We start from the raw sequence: 20,895 nt of genomic DNA on the forward strand, positions 1-20,895 counted from the left end.
TGACATCTCCTCCTACACTGCTTGCCACACACAGCCCGTCCCTTCAGCGATGGTCAGCACACACAGCACCAGGTCTCTGGGTCATTCCCACCTCTTTTGATTTTGTTTATTCAGTTGTCCTGATAAACACATTTCCAGTGTTAAACAGCTGCTGTGAGCTCAGTATTGCCCCATGATATATGATGCCACAAATCTTGCTGAATTGTCCTTCTTTTCTCCAGTCTAGGCCCCTTTCCGACATTTTTTTCTAGCCATCCTGATTTCATTACAGCAAATGTCATATCTCCTTTAGCTTACAAATTCCCAGTCACAGAACTCAGGCAGCTACTTTAATGTAATGTTAAATTTTTAAAAATACTTTCACGTTATACATCCATTCGCTTTTTAAGAGTAATTTCAAAATACTGTTATGTCCTGACCAATTTTATTAGTACTTCTCCCTCCTTTCCTATGATCAAAATTAACATCTGTACAAAGAAAACACCCTCTCTTTTAGAGGATTACTTTTCATCTTGAATCATGCATAGAATATGCCTTCTAACTCTATCTAGTGTAAATAATGTGTAAAATAATCAAAGCATCATCATGACCTGACAGCAGAAGCCTTTTGATGAATAGAGTCTTATGTAGGATTATCATATGACATTTCCAAACTACATTATATTTGAGTCATATACTATTGCATTAAATTCTTCTATCATGCTGGATTTGTACATTTAGCAAGTTACCAGCATTCTCCTTTGTGGTCAGATTTATACAGCAATTGCAATCAAAAGCACCAGAAGCACAAAAGGAAAGCAGGGCAGAAGAAGAATACTCTACTAATGAAGAATCAGATCTTGTTCTTACTATGTTGTGTTATTTATTCTGCTGTTTAGTACCGACAATGTTATTGGGTTTGTTCAGTACACAGATACTAATACAGTCCCTTAATGTTATATTTTATAGTACTGGATATGCTGAAAAAAAAATGGTGCAAGTACAAACCAGCTAGGTTGCAAGAAATGCTTTCTGTCCTGCACCCCCGCCCTTCCACATAGTAGTCAAATCCTCTTTATCCTACAGTTTCTCTGCAAGTGACCTACAAATGCAGCATTTCCCTAAAATTCAACACACACTGTGCATGATGCCTTCAGAGTACATGTATTGCTGCAAACTGTTGGTCCACTGGGTGACAGCCACACCTTCATTCCAAATGCAATCACATGCCTTAAAAAGTGCAGTTTAGCAGAAAGAGGTTTCTGTGCCAGAGCAAACATGAAGACTTATCTGGTCTTTGGCACATTAAAAAAATCAATTAATTGAGTTCCTCAGTTCGCATCAAGGATGAAGCTGAACCATCAGTACAGAGAATGATACTACAAGTTAGTGGGATAGGATGGGACGGGATGGGACGGGATGGGACAGGACAGGATGAGATATGGGATGGGATGGGATGGGATGGGATGGGATGGGATGGGATGGGATGGGATGGGATGGGATGGGATGGGATGGGATGGGATGGGATGGGATAGGATAGGATGGGATGGGATAGGATGGGATAGGATGGGATAGGATGGGATAGGATAGGATAGGATAGGATAGGATAGGATAGGATAGGATAGGATAGGATAGGATAGGAACAGCTAATTGATTGTCCCAGCTTTATGTATGGTGTAAGACTCGACGTATCAAGCACAGTAAGCAATGTTAATCTATAGATGCAAAAATAAAAAGGCCTATTTGCAACAGAGAAGTCTTCACAGAACAGGCATAAAACACCCCCAAACACTCACACACCCTCCAAGTCAGAACACTTTGCATTAACAGTGTTAGTAAGGTAAGAAGAGTAGTCCAAGAGTAAGGTAACACATGAAAAACAGAAATATAAAAAGAAACTGAGGGAAAGTAAGAGGTCAAAAGATGAAAGAATAGAACTGAAAGGATGAAAATGCATACATAACAAACACATCCCAGAGGATGAAACCATCCCAGGACTTTATCTCCTTTGCAGAAGTTATTCAGTTTAAACAGCAGAGAGGAGGAGAAGGAGGAAGAATGGAGCAGGGGTGAGGAAGAGTGGAAGAGAGAGGGGTGATGGCAAAGTCCACATGGTGATAGAGCCTAATGCAGGGCTCAGCAGTGTCTCCAAGGCTGATGGTTGGTCCATACCCAGAAGTCAGTAAATGCCATTGCTATGATCCAATTACATGTTTTACCATGAAGCAGAGGTGCAGTGATATCATGTTTCTCAGTCAATGCAAACAACCCTCTCATCAATTTAAAATAGCTCAGAATTCTAACCACTATTATAATTCAAAATACATTGCTCTGCCACCCAAAATGTTATACAGATTCCTAATTAAAGAAACAGACTTGACCTTCTCTGCCCAGAACTAATACCGCCTACTCTGCATACGGAAAAAGAACATTTTAAAATAAAATAAAATAAATATAAATCAATAGCTCTAAAATGGAATTATCTCCATTTATCCTTTCTCTATCAAGAACTAAGTCTCTAGAGGTCCCTTCTAACCTCTTGCATTCTATGAACTAACTCAAAGAATCATAGCCACTGAGGGAGCTTAATTGCTTATCACAGTCTAAGATCTAATGGAAATGGTCAAGTATAAAATAATACAGTTCAATTGATATCAGCAATAAATATATAGCTTAAGAACTTAAAAGACTTTATCCCCTGTATGTTCTAAATTATAGCCACCAATTCCAGTGTTAGCTAACAATTTACTAAGTATTGAATTCCATCTGAATTAATCCAGAACAGTGAAGATCAGTTTTCAACATTCTGCTCTAGGAATTATTTCCTGCAGTCAGGTTTTGGGTGAGCAAATGTGGCACTAGGTTTCTTGCTTTTGGTAATAAATATAACCCACATACCATTTACACTGAAAACATGGCAAAAAGAAAGTCTCCCTTCTTAATAAATGTGAGTTGGTGTAAGTATTTCCTGTTCAAATAATATAACCATGTCTCAGTTTGGAATACTTCAGTATCACAAGTGATAACAAAAAAATATTTGGATGAATACAGTAATGAAGAGGTTAAATCTGATTGTAATTAGATTTCGGTATGCATGGTCATGTGGCTAATAGTAAATTTTCCTTGATTAACTGATCCTGTTTGTTAAGAGCTCCTATTAACATTAGCACACTCTATGGCGGCTGTAGAGACACACCATGGACCAGTGCAAGATTAATGAAGGCAGGTACGCATGCTGATTAGAATGTGGCAGTTTAATAAACTCTTCTAACATTAAATTATTTAATGCATTCATGCTCATGTAGGCTATTCGATGGTCAGCTTGACCACCTATGTGTTAATATTGGGAATTGAAATGCAGAGGATGGAAGAAATATAGCAGTGGATGAGGTAATTAGCTCTCATGTCTGATAAATGGGGCAATACCTATGTGTATACATGTTTTACCACATCACAAATGGTGCTTTCATTAACTGGAATCTCTTGCTGAAAATTTTCTGAACGTTTAGTTTGATTTTGATCCCATAAACAATTCAGCTAACTACTATAGCCAGAGTCTGTTTAATATTTGAAGTAAATTTAAAGCGAGCTATAGTGATAAAATACATTGTTAAAATATAACACAAAAATTATCATTGAAGCTTTGAAGTCCTTTGGGTGTTCTTCCAGTGCACTGTTTTGAAACAAAGAAAATGTTTAATAAACATTACCTGAAAAGTTACATGCTGTGGGTTGATTCATGTTTTATCTTGTGTATTCCTCTCTCCAGTGTCACTAGCAAGTGGTTGTTTACTTTGCAGGAAACTTGTTGAAGTTTGAGGAAGAAGTCAAGCCAAAGACTTGCTCTTCAAACCAGTACCAGCATCATCTAAGTGTACACTTGGGTTATACAGTGATTTGCATTCCACCTTGTTATGGGGCAACACAAGTCCCTTGTCATATACTGTGTCAATTCACATTAAAAATAACATTAAACAAACAGGATGTTTTGATGTAATATATTGGGCCACATAATTTGATGTATTTTGCCTTCACAGTGGCATCCAAAACATGACAGTGGGAGAGCTGAGGACTAGCCTGGTAGTCCTTCTGCCCAGCCCTTTCTGCTGGCATTTGAATCTCTTTTCAGATCATTTAGCAAATCCAAATAAATGATGGGAATGGCTGATGGGCTTCAATTCAACACTATGTCCAGCTTCAAAATCTTTAACAAGATATAACCTTGCTAAAGCACTTTGGTGAATGAGCACTTTACTTATTGACTGTGGTCTCTGTCCATTCACTTACAGTAAGCCACTCATTTCAAATAGCTTTTCTAACATTTTAAAGATTAAAATGATATAAAATGAATAGCTTTAGTACTGATCAGCCATGTAAGTGCATATTACTAGAATTTAATTAGCCAAGCTATTACGTCATTGCCAATAGTACAGTGTGACAATATTGATGAAAAAAATCCATCACTCCAGGCCTAGAAATCTTACCTAAACATAGGGTCTACCAGACAGAATTGGGGTGGAAACTGTGCCTTTCCTGATAAATATTGGGTCCTATCACCTCAAAAGATTTTTAAAAAATTAAATAAAATGACTTGTATAGAAGGTGCAGGTGGAACAGAAAGACATCCATAAAATGTAGGTAGCATTTAAAGGCAAAAAAAGTAGGACATTGATGGCCTGCTTATGCTTACTTAAGTCATCTGAAAGACCCGTAGCACAGCTGAAAGAGAAAAAAAAAAAAAAAAAAAAAAGAAAAGAAAAAAAAAAGACTCCAGAAAAGAAACTTAAACTGATCTAAAAGAATGGGTTTGCTGAATCTTGCTTGAAAGCATGATGGAGGTGTGTAAGCAATAAGCACAAAGCAAGTCTGTATTTGTATAAGGTAGGAGAAGCCTCAAGACTCTCCTGGCAATGCTGCTACACAGGATTTGGTGAGGTGGACAGAGGAACTGTTTCGGGATGGTTGATGCTTCCTGTGTACAAGCACAACAGGATTTTATCAACAAACAAGATTACTTCACAGAAATAGCTGTCTCAGTTTCTTCCCTAACTGGAGCTATCAGATGATCCTAAGTAAAATAACAGAAAAAATGTTACACCCTTCATTCTAAGGAAACAGAATTCATTTGTTTCCTTCCCTCACAGTGCAGTACAACATTTAATTTAAAAATCTGCCTTTTCTGACTTGGATGTCAAGTGGTCATACTGGATTTCATCTGGTTTCACTGCATGTCCTGTGCTGTCCCTCTGGGCAGTGTCTGCTCCTTAAGACTAGCGCTCTCCTGCATGCCAAATTCTGCTCACACTATGGTTAGAAAAGACTGCTAATCATCAGGAAGAGGTAAGAAGAATGGCAGTAAGAGAAGAGCATACAGATCCATTCCAAATTAGAGATAGGAAACACATGATTTGGAGGGGCAGGATCGAGAAGAAAAGCACCAATAAAAGTAAAGAAAAGTAAAGCAGAATTGGAAGAGACAAAGATAATGTGAAAGCAACATTAGGAAAATGAGATGGAGGCAAAGTCATAAAAAGAGGATTCATGTGCTTGCAAGCTTGATTTAATCCCTAACTGTAGCCCCTGAGCACTTGTTGGAATATTGATTATATGACGTGGCAAAGAGGAATTCTAAGGCAGGGGAAGATGACATTTCAATTAAAGGGAACTTTCAAAAAAAATCCTTTCAAACAGGTTGTGTGAACATTAAGCAAGATCTGTGGGTGCTGGTAGTTCATGGACCCCCATGTCTGTGAAGCCATGTGCCACATGATGTAAGGATGAGCATCCTGAAGTTTGATCACTTGGCCTGTTTTGACAGATCTGGAGATAAGGATAGATGATTCTAATACATGGCAGGATTAACAGGAGGCATTGTCAGGTGAACTGCCTGTATCTTCCTAAGCGGCTTCCTTTAGCTTGTAAAGGCTTTGACAGTTGGCATTCTCAAATGCAGATTTCTAGAACAGAACTGAAAGGTGTGTGGTATTGTACTCTCTGACAAGCCTAGGATTCTGAATATCACAAAGACACAAGGACTGCATTGCATTAGGTAATTTTCTGAAGTTGCTGTACTTATTCCTGTGCTTGTCTAATCCTCTCTTCTCGCTCCTCTGTAATCTCTCCAGGTCCCCCTCCAATGCCCTTCCAATTACAGTTCCATGCTGCCCATCATGTCGTTGGTTGGGAGATACTAGGTTTGGATTAGCACTAAATTCCCTTAAGTCTTTCAAAGTCTCCACCTGGGTATGAAGTAAGCCTGAAACTTTAATTATATCTGCCCAGCTGATACAAGTTGTTCTTTCCAGCTAGATACTTGCGTTTCAGGAGATCAGACCAGTTAGCAGTGTATTTCTTCTGAGCACAGGGTAGCAACAAATATGAAAGAAAATCTCCCTGAACAAATTGGTTAATGCTGTATGGTATTATTATTCTTGAACTGTGATGGTTTTCTTAAGCAGATGACACATTTTTCACAAGTAGCTGCTGCACAAACACCTCTCAACATGAATGATGTTGGAATCTGTTTACTTCAAATGACCAGTGAAATCAAACAGATCGTGTTTTCAGTGAACTTACCAAAATTCATACATCTACAAATACATAGATTAGCTAAATCCTACTGAGAAAGACACTGGGGCAGTTGAGGGAGTTCAAGCTTTGTGATGCACACCTATGGCCACTCTGCAGGCACTGCTGAGGAACAAAAGCCAATGAGTATCACGTTCCCTTTCCCAGCATTTCCTCAGCTGTGCTGAGCTCTACTTGCATTATTTCCACAAGCTCTTTGACTTAGCATAGACTTTGGAAGGCTAAGACTCTCTTTTCTCCTCGATTATGGAAGAGTTTATTATATGTTAGAAAGACTTTACAGCCTAGTCTGATTTCATTATCAATATAATTAAAATACTTTTAATATCAACAAAAATCAGTAAAGTCACATACGAAATCCAAAATACAACTGCATTGTAGTGCCTTAACACAACTAAGCCAGAGAAATACAGTCCAATACATTTCTTCCCTAATTTCCTTCAAAACCCACATGGGGATACCAGGATAGAAATGAAATTTTGGTTTGTTTTGTTTAATGCTGCCTCTCGTATCTATTTATGTGCAACTACCTGGATCAGATGGATAGATAATTTGCCTCCTAGTAGCTCATGCCCTTGCTTTATTAATCTGGTTGTCTTTAAGAGCAGATTTTCCAGGTCGAGACCCTGAGGGGAGCCACTTACCCAGATTGTTCTTTGTTGGCATAGAAGTGACTATGATGTGCTGGTCACCTTCCCCCACTCACCCTGGCAGAATGCAAGGTTTTGTTAGGAAACACCAGCTGTGCTGCTGCCTAAAAAGTACTCTCACCCATTAACCCCACAGCTTCTACCACGCAAAGGATGAAGGTTCATGGCAATGTTTCTGCTCCAGGGATGGAGGATGACTCTTGGATTCAATTTGCTTCTCCAGGGCATGTGGCCTCAAAGCTTGTGCCCATGGAAGCATTTATTGATACAAAGAAAATACGTAAGGTCCTGCTGCAGACTAAGGGCAGTTAGGAAGAAAATGACAACCATTTTCTCTTGTTTCTTCCTTTCTGAGGGATTCTGGGTGCACAACTAATACAACCCAGGCTTAGCACAACAAAATATTCTTAAAAGTAATTTTTGTACTGGAAGATTTGGAGAAGTACTATAAATAGCCCCTAGTAAGCACTTTGTAAGAGCACCTAGTGTACTTTATATATGTAGATTTGTAAAGGTATCCAGTGCAGTGTGGAGGTTTAGGCCAGACAGCTACCATTAGCAGTAATGGCTGCTCAACCCCTGAATCCCCAGATGTGATACTGAAAATTACCTCCAACTATCGAATTTAACTGATTTCTCTTTTAATTTTTTTATTCCATTTTTTTCAAAGGCTGCTTCAGATTTTTTTTAAGCTGTTTCAATACCCAGAAGTGCTGTAAGGACTCCTCATGGAATTAATTTCAATTGGCAACTTGACTTTGAAGAATATACAAATACATATATATAGATAGAGACATAAACTTACATTATTATATAAAAAAATCACTAGTTTAAAGGAGCAGTGCTGTTGCAAAGTCAAGCAAAGTTAAGGAATGTGAGAATAAAGGTGGCTCATTGTGGCAGCAACTGAGGCAGCATTAAGACTCATATAATCCTAATTCATTCCCTTAAATTCATGATTTGCAATATGGATTTAAATTATATTATTAGATTACTAATTTTTCCCACAGGAAATACTCACTTCAGTCCATGACCTAGGTAGATGGTGCTCAACAAAGGAGCAGGGCAGTTATTCAATATTTTTGTTATTCTCACTGTTCAGAGTGGTCCCCCATCTTCCTCAGTTCACACTGGTTTCAAATTGTACTTTACAGAACAAAGAATTTTCATTTACTTGTGGGATAGTCTACTACACTCCATGGCATAGTATCTGAATAATTCTAAAACATTAATGAATTTATTTTCAGAACATCCCTTTGGTTCATTTAATTGTAAACCATTTTACAAGTGGGAAGCTGAGGCACAGAGCTAATAAGGTTAAAAATATCTGTTCATCTTGGGTTCTTCTGAGATGCCTAACACTGTTGCTCCTCACTATTAAACATCACGCAACACCGTATTTGTTCAAGTGTACTTCCTATTGACCTATTGTGGTTATGAAGCACTTCACTAAATCAGAGCATACCTCTGTGGGGTAATGAAAACACACTTCTTCTGGGTCAGCTGACACAAGCGTAATCCTGTTGCCATTGGCAGCAGCAAGGGTTCGGTTTAAATTTATGGGAATTACAACAAAAATTCATGCCATCAAGATGAACCTAGAGATAATCACACGAAGTTTTCTGGTGCTAAAACCAAAACCCCAATTTTTTCACTTGCAAAGCAGCAGTTTTAACAACCCATATTTTCCTTAAAGATAGTACAGCAAACTATGTCCGTGTAGATAAGCAGGGAGTAATTTACCAAGCTATAACTTTACCCTCTTCCTCCAGGAGTTGATGTGGGGCCAGCAGGCTGCTTTCTCTCCAGCTCATGGTTTGAAGTGCCCTGTTGTTGCTGGGTGGCAGGACCAGGCCAGGGCGTGCCAGGCTCCTGCCACCAGCCAGCCCCTCACCACCACTGGCCCAGCCATGGCCCGTGCTGGGCCTCACTTGGCTGATGGCACTTTAGCTCCAACACTTCTATCAACAGCCTCTGCTGCTCTATCTCTGGGAATACTGCACAGCATGCTGACAACTGAACATACTCTCTTGGAGTTCCTTTCCCATGAGCTCTCCAGGGCCAGGAGCTCTTGCAGTCAACAGGGGTGACCATCTCCTCCCCTCCGCTCCCTGCCCACACGGACAAGAAGCAGGCCTAGGCTTCTCTACCCTGGCTCAGGAATGGTCCTCCAGTCTCTAGGATCTGTTGTTCTTTGAGGACACGAATTCCTGTTAGCAGAAATGACATTCAAACACAAAAAACCACCATGTGCAAAACCCAGCATGCCTCAGGCTGGAAGGAGCCCCCAGCAGAGCTGTCTCCCCTTTGCTCTTCCTCCCGGCTTCCCCCGCCTCAGGGCTTCTCCACCGAAGAGGAATGTGGGGTTTTTGCTTTTACTGTAGACCTCAGTTGCTCTGCTTTTTTAAAAAAGATTTCTCCAGCTGAACAGACATAAGATTAGAGTCCAGTTCTCCAGGACAATATTCAGTTGCCAGCCTCCTTATCTGATCTGCATTTTCTGTCTTTGTCTAGTGGGAATCTTTCTTGTATTCACTGTTCCTCATCCAAGCATCATCATTCCACCCTTTTCCTGTCATTTTCTGCCAGTTCCCATACACAACTTACTAACTTACATTTTCTACTCTATTCATATTGAAACAAAGTGGGGTTTCAGGATACAGAAGGTCGGTTACCAAGAAAACAGAAAGGTTTATTCTCACCCTCAGTTTTGGTGTTCAAGTGCAGGAAAAGTCTGCTCTACCTCAGCAGCTCTGGGGAGGGAAGGCAGGAAGGCAGGCAGGGAAGGAGGGAGGGAGGAAGGAATATTGGTGCTCTCCAGGGATGCAGCCTCCACAGTCAGTGATACAATCCAGAAGGGAGAGATCAAATCTTGCCAGGGAAAAAGGAAATTAAAAAACCCCAAAATTTGACAAATTTAGCTCCTGAACTCTAAGAACTCTCCCTGAAGCAAACAAGTAAAAACTGACTGGATTTTTTAAAGCAGCTGATTAGTTAGCCAAACTTTCACACTTCCTTCATGACAACAGTGAAAGCCATGCCCTGACATGCTTATCCCTGCTGCCAAACGGCGAGTCCTTGCTTTTCTATGGGAGCTCCAGCAACTCTCAGTAAGACAATAAGTTAAAGAAATGAACCCAGACAAAGCACTGTGCTTCCCTCATTGTATTCTCTTGAATAGCAGAAAACTTTGAGGAAAATTCTGAAATAAAATGGAGTTTTTCAATCTAACTATTTCAACTAGCATCTGAAAGGGGTCTTATAATGGGTACTCACTATCTAGGTTGTGGCTAATACAGTAAGAGAGACAACTGTGTGACTCTTGCAAATAGGTGGATGGCCAGACAAAGATATATATTTTTACACCTTTATGAGTCATCTGGCCAGAAATTAAACACTTAAACTTGAATTTTGTCTCCCATTTCAAGCATTCACTTGTCATCAGTCCACTAAGGGGGATGATGCTATGAGAGAACACCTGTCTACACGAAATTCTTATTCTCTTCAATCTGTAATTAAATATCCCTGGGAAAAAGGTGCTGAACTTTGTACCTGAGGCACCTCCAAGTAATTATTTCACTCTAAAATTACATTAAAAGTATTTTGTGGAGGGTTTTTTAATTTTCTGTTTTAAAGAAGACAATATATTTTAATAATCTTGTGTTGAATTTTTTTTATTAAACTCTCTATGAATTTAAGAAAATATTTTAAAAGGTTTTTAATATTGAAAAAAACACCTTCTTTAACAAGAAAGCTCACTCTTAGCCATTCAACACCTGACATGTCAAAATGAGAGAACAAGCATGCAATGTAAGGCTAAAAGGGGGCAGCTCTCACTGTGACAAATCACTTTCAGCAACACCAACAGGTACAACAGAAAAGCTTCTTGAATCTACTTGCATGAGTCTTATACCAAGCTTACCAACCTTACAGCTCGGGAATTGCTTCTCCTGCGGTCTGTGCAAACCCAAATATAATCAGGGGATCATGCCCTCATGAGGTATCTGGACTGTATAATAGCAATAATTATAGAGCAGTATTATTAACAATCAGCCTACATTTTTCACTGTGACAGATTCAATGCACTATGGAATTCAACTTTTAATTGAAAAATAGTCAAACTATAGCGTTGCTGCTTGCAAAGATAAACTTTTCATTTGTACGTGGCTGCAGTTTTGTCTCAGTCTAACGCAACAGCTTTGAGGAAGATTGCCCTCATCTGTCTCAACTGTTAGCTATGTGCTAAACCTAACGTTTCAAATCTCCCCGAGACTAGAGAGCAAACCTGAGAGGATCTCAGCCTGTGTTTTACTTAGTGTAGAATAACTGGTCCCTCCAAGCATGTTTCAAAACAGCCCAGAAGGATTCTGTTTGTATCCCAGAAAATGAAGCGCTGAAAACCAGTGTTGTAAAATTTGATACATACTCTGAAGCATGAGATGAAATTAGAATATCACTAATTTTATATTTAAAAGAGTGATCTTTCACATGGAAAGGTTTTAGAAATAGTTACTACAATGCACAGCTCAATGCTGTGCTTCAAAAATCCCAAATTCAGATATCACAACCTTCGATTAGCATAGACATTAGTATCTGAACGTAACACGCTCCTCTATCTCCCACCCAGATATAGCTAGAGAGGTGCTGGGATATGAATGTCTTATTACTTCTTAGGTAAAAACACCACCTTAGTCAAGAGTCAGTCAACAAAATGCAATTCATAAATGTGATCCAGTTTTGAAAAAGAGAACCACACGTAAAAAACACCTGCTAGGTATCATGATGTGATTCTTGGGAACATTCACAGCTGCATTAAGAGACATATCAACCTAGACAATTTATCATAGGAAGAAAAATTCAGACACAAAAAAAAGGTAATACAATAAATTAGTGAAATTATAGAGATAATACTTGGAATTTTTGCTTTACCTGCTGTCTCTAAAATGGAGGATTGAGGTTAACGAAGATTCAGTATTGGCATCCATTTAGAAATAATGAGAACTACATCCAGAGGCTGCTGCATCCTAGTAATGACCTTTGGAATGGTCTCACAGGTAGACCTCCATAAGGCTTTCTTCCTGCAATAAACATTGAGTACATACATATTAGACCTTCTTGAGTAAACTAAAAGTTAGGAAAAAAAAGGGAAAATATATTCCGATTAAAAGAGAAATGTGCATCTTACATTGCTTGCTGTGAACTTTTCGCGTAGAGCATAAACACCTCAAAGAATCATCCAAAGTCCTGCTCATTTAATTGCTGAAAGAACCTCCATGTATTAAGGTTGAATTAGGAGCAACTGACACAGTAGCTCTTTTTGCAATAACTTTGATAGTCAGTGGTCCTTTTAGTGGGTCTGGCTGAGACAGAGACAATTTTCCCCACAGCAGCCCTCACAGTGCTGTGCTGTGTATCAGTGGCTAGAAAGGTGTTGATAGCATACCAGTGTTTTGGCTACTGCTGAGCAGAGCTGGCAAAGCATTGGAGCCGTTTCTCCAACATTCCCACCTCATTCACAGCCTCCAACCCGCAGTAGTCTGGGGATGGGCAAGATCTTGGGAGTGAACACAGACAGGACAGCTGACCCAAACTGGCCAAAGGGATATTCCATACCATATGAGGTCTACTCAGCAATAAAGGCAACGAAAACTAAGAGAAAGAGGGGGGTGGTGGGGAAATTTGTTATTATGACATTTGTCTCCCAGACCAAACACTACATGTACCAAAGCCCTGCTTCACAAGAAGTGGCTGGATATCACCTGCTGATTGAAAGTAGAGAATATATCTTTGTTTGCCTCTGCTTCTGCACATGGCCTTTTTTTTTGCTTTATTAAACTGCCTTTATCTTGACACAGAAGGGTTTTTTCCATCTTATTTTCTCCCCTCACCCTGTCCTGCTGAGGAGGGGAGTGACAGAGCAGCTTGGAGGGCACCTGGCATCCAGCCAAGGTCAACACACCACACTCCTCCAGATGTCATCCTGGAGAAAGCCACGCACATCTATCTCGCATATTTGTCTCTCGGACAGGTGGCAATAAATTTCTACTTCTCTGCTTTAATTTTGATGGTCAGACAGGCAGACAGGCATTCATTTCACAGTGGATTCCTTTTTGTCAGCATTTCAGAATATTAGCTCTTTCACAGTTTTCCTAAAACTGGGTCTTAGTTCAAATTTCATGAACACCAGCACATAAAGGTCAGTTCACATAAAGGTCAGTTTCCTAAGTTTCATCATTCTCCCTTGTATTGATTCACTTTAGCCATACGTAGAAGACCCAAGCTTACTTCTGCTTCACCACAAAAATCTTTCATACGTTATACAGTGGGAAAACGTAACAAGTTTGAGTTGATCAATTTGTGAAAACATGTTAAGGTAAGTTATGTGGAAAATTGGACTGATGCTGCTTTTACAGCTAAAATCCACTAAAGCACAAGAAAAAAGAGTGACATTCCAACTAGACATGCATTCCTGCTAATTATCATGAATCAGGGTGAAGGAACTTCAGTTAGTATTTAATACCGCATGGCTCTTTTTCAAGTCCTAGACTCTTCTTGCATTAATGCTAATTTAAGAGTCAGAATAAAATAAGGTCTTACATTTTTTTAAAAAAATTAATATTTACATTGAAAAATTATGTTTCTGATAAGAAGTCATAATAATTATATAATTATAATTAATTATATAATATATAATATATTATATATTAGTAATAATATATATATGTAATTATAATTAATACAAAATGAAAACTGCTTTTTCAGTATTTAATACTGGCCTCTGATACTGCTAATGTCACTAAAAATGTAATTTTAAAAACACCTGAAATAGCCTTTACAATAGCAGTTGAAATAGATTTATGATGGACTTACAGGTTTCCCTAGGATCCAGACATGAGATTTTAAATAATACAGATGTTGTCTGAGTGGAGGCTTAAAGCACAGTTGCACTGAAGCCAACTCAAAGGATCTAACTCTTTAAAGGAGAGTTAGTTGACTTATGCCACATTATATTGCAATCTCCCACGTTGATATCCCTTATATGTTAATTACCAGAGCATTAGCCTTTTTAGCCATCAGCGTGCTTGTAGCAAGCGTGGGTAGAGCCCTTCTCAAATCTTCGTTCGCAAAGCCCAGCCATGATGATGATGAGCCTATGTAATCACTCATCACTGGTGGCTCAGTGCCAAAACTTTTTGCTATGGTTCTTGAATTCCTGCTCACCATGTCACTGAGAAGAACCCTTGCTACTACTCCACTCTTTACAGGGAATGCCTTTGTCCCTCCGATGCCCTGACTTACAAAACTCCTACATAACACCTGTGCAGCTACTGCAGAACACTTCTGGGTACTGATCAAATAATAAAAGGGACTTGCTAGAAGAAATCAGAAACATAATCAACAAGAAGAAAAAGGGTGACAAAAATCCAGATAAATGCTTTAATGTAAATGATGAGAGGAAAAATATGGTAACAGGACTGAGAGTGAAGAAGTGAATGGGATGACGGCAGAAGAGGATAAAATGAACATAGAGAAAGGTTGGTGAAAGAGAAGAACTGGATTTTGGCCTGTACTCTCCACAACTGAGTTTGGCTACTACTGAAGCCAACAGAGGGGATTAGACAATGGATTTTGCTATGAGGGGACAGTCAAGCCTCTGCCCAAGCCTAGAAAACTTTTACAAGGACCAGAAGGTGCTGAGATTCCCTTAGATGCATGAGCTGAGACTCTTCCCACTTTCTGCTAGAAAGATACAAGGTTTCCTTGAGGGGTGGGAGGAGCAGGAGATGCCTGCTACCACCAGAAAGCAGAAGGAAGGCACAGGAGTCTCACCCTGCAAACAGCTCCTCCAGCTCACTTGGGTATGACATTTCCAGGAGGTGAACAAGCAAAGCATGTGCTGTAACTCCAACACATCAAAAACCATGTTGCTGAAAAAATATTATACCAGCTCCTATCATGCATGCCCATATTACAGTGAAATCGTGCTTTTTTCAGTTGCATACTACCGTTAGGAAATGGGTGATGTCTATTTGTTAATACTGAACCTGAAGGGAATTTCTTTCATACATTAAAAACTCTCATGAAAAGTCTGATTCTTTTTCTTATTCAATACAGCACATTAGCAATCATTAAAAAAAGTATAGACTTAAAGCAGTATTGCTGATCAAATATAATATATTGCATTAGAAATAAATTCCATATTAAAATAGGGACTTTTACTATAGAATTACTTTTTTTTTCAAATAAATTACTGAAACTTTTGCATTATGAAAGCTCTCAGGCAAAATTAATGGTTTTGTTTTGCAAATTAATTTAGATATTAAAAAATTATATTTTCAACCAAGATCTCAGTTACTCAGATTAAATATTAACCAAAAGCTGTCTTCTGCTTAAATAGAATTTAGCCTTTGAAGTGTTTTTATTAATCTCTTCTGATGTAGGTGCTTGAAATTCTATGAAAGTGCTGCTGCTACCAGTTCTGTGCATCACTTACTGTAATTTATTTTCAGAACATAATTCTATTTATAAATGAAAATCCTATTAAAAGAAGACAAGAAAAATTAGTCCTAGACTTTGCATTGGTAGAGTAGAAACAAAATGAGCGGCCTAACCTGAAGTGACATTTACAAATTACCTGTTAATTTAAACTGGGTTGAAGGATGACAGAGTTTAGTCAGACTGACAGGAAGTACCGAAGGAATGACAGTTGGGCCTGTAGTGGCCATAAAGCTCCCACAGCAGGCACATTTATCTACCTTCTCTGGGAAAAGCTTCCCTTGTAGTAAATAATATATTTGTAAAAATATTTACTCCGTGGCAGCCCAGTGACGGAACATCTTATGGAGCTGAACACCTCCCCCACTCCATCACCCCGCCATCCCCTCCTTTTAATTCTCATTTTTTCTAGGGATAAGAGCTGCTTTAAGATGGCCACCTGCCCTTAGTCACATGGCTGATTCATCACCACCCCCCTAAAGCTAAACCACATGATTTTCTTAATGAAAATGAGACAAGAAGTGACAAGGCTTGTATCCTTTAGATGCTTCAGGATAACATTCATGCCCTAAGACCAGTTCCTTTGTATGCTAGACATTCTTTGAACAGACACGATTGCGTATCAAGGCCATGCAGTGCCCAATATTTACAAAGATAATAATAGCTGCTCTCACTCCACTTACAAATAGCATGGAGAAGACTCAGAACCAAGTGCTCAGAGTCTTGGTATTTATTCACTTTTGAAAACCAAAATGTTTTCTGAAGGAAGAGGCTCCAGTGTCTTATACTTTAGCATCAAACACTGTCCAAGAGTACAAACTTCTTAAAATTAATTCATCAAATAGTTAAGCTATAAATGGAACATTTGGGAGTGTTAAAATAATCTAATGACAATTATTTAGGAATCTGTCCTTCCTCTGACAGTCAGTAAAGGACGGTATCATACAGCTGCTGGGGAGCACACACGTGTGTGTGGGGACATGTATGCAGATATGTAGGCAGGCTATGGCCACCTAACAGCCCATGCACGAAGGTCCTGGTGCATGCTTAATGAAAAATGCTATAATCTTTTCAAAGAGCAAGCTGTATCTTATGTACACCTGGAAATGACTGGACATAAGCAGAAGGTTATTGTCCTTGGCCAGGCAGCCACAGCCGTCCCCCCTCACCTCACCCCCACTGCCTCACGCAGCCCACAGGTCGTGTTGCAACCACACTCTGGGTTACTCCTGGGGGAACATAACCTGTGCTGATACAATGCAGCTGGGTATAACTATAAACATATCTATATATTCACAAGAAAAAAAGATTGTATAAATTCCTCTGCCTGCATGAACATCAGTGTATTTAGAGATAAAAAACAAATGGTATTTGGAGATTGTGTTTATGTTCCAGAGCAAAGGCATGAATTCCCATAACCTATTTCAACAAAGTTCAGAAGCCCTTGGCTTAATGCTATTTTCACAAACCTTGCTTTTGAAATTGATAGTCAAAACACACAAATGTCAACCATAACCAAGTCTGCGACACCAAACCAACCCGTGGTTTCTGTAGGTTGCTGTGGAAGACTTGCCAGTGGGTACCATCACCTTGCAGCGGACCTTTTAAATGTAACTAATTTCTGATTTTTAATATTAGCACAGACCCTTGATTTTTTTTCTTTTTTAAATAATGGTTTGACAGTGATGTAATTTTACACCTACTGTACGAAAGATTTTCCTTATTTAATAGCAGAGTATAAATTCTGGACACAAAAAGAAAGATCTTATTATTATGGAAGATTAGTAAAATAAGATCTACAGTACCATTATTTTTTTTTAATTAGACATTGTACCTAAGTCAAAAGATCCAAATATAGACTGTGCTCTGGTCTGTAGTATGCCACTGATGAAAAATGGTCCTCAAGTTCTACTTAAAGAGTCCAAGAGGACACAATTAATATTTTGATTTCTCTCAGGAAAAGGGCTCCTGTAAGACATAAAAGTTTTGAAGCTCTACTAATAGTGGAAGAAGACTAACATAAAAGACTAAAATTGGAAAAAAAACAAACCTAAAACTGAGTTACTATATTTGATGTATTAGTCACCTGGTAAGGTTTACCCTCCTCACAGAAAGGAGAAATGACCAATGGGAATATCCAGCTACAGAGAAAGATGTTTTCTTTGGAGATGTCCAGGACAATGAGGAGAAACATACCCCGGCCTCCAGCTTTCATGTGTCTTTGTGCACCTTTCATATATCTTTGGGGAGACTGTCTTCCATTTAGATTTGGAGATAGAATTAATATACAACATTTTATTAATTCTCTCCCACACATCTTTGCCCAGAAAACCGTGAATACTTCTTTGACCAATCACAATTATTTATCCCAGTTTATTAAGTGTCCCTGTACTGTAAGACTGATATCCTTGCCCTTATACAGTACATCAAGGACATATGATAATGATAACGATCAATGTTATTTTAACACTGCACAAAGGCCAGGATGTCAAGGCCATTTCTTCATTAGAAAAGAAGACTATTGATTATTAACTAGAGACTGGCAAGAAATGAAGAAATTAATAGGCAGATTACCCAACTACCAATTACCTGCAAAGACTTAGTCAGGTATTTGGGATGCAAATTAGTTACATGTGGTAGTGGAGGTGGACTTATTCAATATTCAGCACCATTATTTCAATTGGTTGTATTACAGAAAAGGGAATTCAGGGCTACATTTGCACCAAATGGAAAGAAAGAGGTTACTTTTTAGTTTAGTCATGTCTATAGAGGCAGACTTTCAAACCATCACATGAAAAGTTCTCTCAGAACTAGTCCAATGAACTGCAGCAAACAGAGCTAATATTCATTGTGCCTCGGAAGTCATTATGTGTTAGTCAGTGACTGAAGAACATCAAATACTCTACAGGAAAATTTTGCCCTCTCCCAAGTATCTGAATGCTACTCTGGTACCTCTGAAGTTCCAACCACCAGGTTCACACCAGATGTACTTACCTCACACCACCTCTGCCCAGAGAACCTCTTTTGTGTTTCCATAATCAAAAGATCTAATTGCCTTCTACACATGCAGAAAAAGGTAATATTCATGGCTATCTGCTGGGGTTTATTCTTACAGCTGTAGAAAGTCATACCTTTCCCTTTTTTTTTTCTTTCCCTTTCTTTTTTTTTTTTTTCATTACCTGCCTTTTATTGAATTTTAGAAGAGTTAATTCTGATGCCCTGGCAGAAAAAAATAAAATAAGAGCTGCAAGACATTTTGCAGCTCAGACTGCTGCTTCAGTAGGTCATGTCACTAGATATGAAGTACTTTATGTAGGACTCTAATCAGCATTCTGAATTCCCTGACTTCTGTTACCCCAGGGAAAATAGGTGTCAGCAATGAGTATGATGGCAGGAGACCTTCTTTTTCTACTTTTGTTTCCTAAACAGTTGATTATCTTTGGAAAACACTCCCAAATGTGGAGTTTTTTAAAATTTTATTCCACTTCCTATAAATATCACTGTAAACTTCATGCATTCAGCTAAATGTACCTGGATCAGAGTCCTTCATTTTCAGACAGAATTTACATGACTGGAATTTTGCTTTCTGTCCCTCTGATAACTGAACACCACAGTGTTGCTCATTCAGAGCAAAAGAGGACTATGATTTGCATGTCATCATAAAATCCTGCTTCTAGCTTTGCCACAGCGATAGGACTTGAAGGAGGAATTCATTCAGAGAAATCCTTTGTTCTGTGTCTCACGTCCAGCTCAGAGCGCACAAAAATGGGTAGAAGCAGGTAAGTTTTTGAACCAGATCCTTATTGTTGATGATAACACACACCAGAAAGACTATAAATGTTTTATCACCACTGGAATATGTGAAAGCTTTGGGGACTGTCTGCAGCTTTGGCAATAGCTCCATGCTGTTGTGACATCAGGCTTTACTATCAGGGCCCCTTTCATTTGGTTCTTTCCAGCCTGCAGGAACAGGGGCCTAGAAGTGGCAGAGTCTGGTAGAACCTGTCCTGAGTTCTCTGTAACCTCGCTGATTCTTTCTTTTCAGACAGAGACTTTCACATTTGTGCTCAAAAAAAACCCCTCTTATCAAATCTTTCACAGATGACCAAAGCAAGACTGAGGTACCCATACCTAGGATCTTTGGAGCATTCTTTTAAACAAAATTTAGTTCTAACCCTACCAAGTTTATATTTCCCCATGCCAGAGAGAACCAAGTGGTGTGTGACGAAGCAAAGCTTACTTATCCCTTTCCTTGTGCTCATTTGGGTGCTACTAAAATAGAAAGCAGACACACTGAGAGCAAAGAGCATTAGTGGCAGAAGACTTCACTCTCCTTTCCTATGGAAAAGGGATAAAATAAAAATCCATTATTCCTTCCATCTATTTGTATAACTTTTTTGACCTGGAAAAATTTAAGATGCAAATCCTGGCATGCCCCATGAATATCAGTAAGTCCAAACTGGGAGAACTGGTTAATGTAAGAGGGTTTGGGGTACTTACTAAAAACTGTAAGGGCCTTACTGGATAGACTCAGGCCAAGATGTGCAGTCTAAGGAGCTCTTCTGGCTTGCTTTGATAAAGATAGTATCTAAGTAAATACATATTCTCACCATCACGGGTCTCAGGGATGAATAACTGGTCTTATAGCTGCAGTAAAGGCCCTTAGGACTATGCACTGGCCAAACACTGTCACTACAGACAGATTCAGTGCCCCTTTCCAGGGCAGCCTAAAGGATTTCCTAGAGTTTGAATGAAAATACTAAGAAAGTAGTTTATAGTTCCTATAGTTTTTGAAAGATAGTCATAAAAGACTTTGATCATTAAATGAAAATGGATAGTATCCCAAAATTACACAGGGACCACAGCTACAGAATCTCAGGAGACTTTCTTCAGTGGGTATATCCTTCCCAGTTCAAGGCTTCTGTTCACTGATAGGATCAGTTAATTTGCTTATCTACAATGCTGACTGGCATACCAGATATGCAAGGTACACTAGATAGAAATAAATACATAAAATTTTAGCTTCCTTAATTTTACCAGACAGATTTAATAAATGCACATAACTAATGGGTATATAATGACTTCCTAAACTCCTACTTGTGGATCATGCATTCTATTTCCCAGTACATCTTTTTCCCCATGAAAAATTAAATTGGAAAGTCAACAAGAAAGAAATCATATT

General features: G+C 38.8%; 1 long non-coding RNA gene across 23 annotated transcripts in view; it reads right to left on the minus strand.

Annotated features, from left to right (window-relative positions):
* Nucleotides 1-20,895, minus strand: part of LOC126635311 (uncharacterized) — a 457,052-nt gene that overhangs the window by 267,472 nt on the left and 168,685 nt on the right. For 21 of the 23 annotated variants that reach the window (XR_007627642.1, XR_007627656.1, XR_007627649.1 and 18 more), the window contains one exon: nucleotides 12,147-12,295. The exons of the other annotated variants lie outside the window; for them this stretch is intronic. This is a non-coding gene — a long non-coding RNA (uncharacterized LOC126635311). The remainder of the gene's footprint in view (nucleotides 1-12,146; nucleotides 12,296-20,895) is intronic. 23 annotated transcript variants of the gene reach the window in all.

The sequence above is a fragment of the Myiozetetes cayanensis genome, unplaced genomic scaffold (genome assembly GCF_022539395.1).
Source record: "Myiozetetes cayanensis isolate MyiCay16 unplaced genomic scaffold, myiCay2020 scf12, whole genome shotgun sequence".
Taxonomy (NCBI): domain Eukaryota; kingdom Metazoa; phylum Chordata; class Aves; order Passeriformes; family Tyrannidae; genus Myiozetetes; species Myiozetetes cayanensis.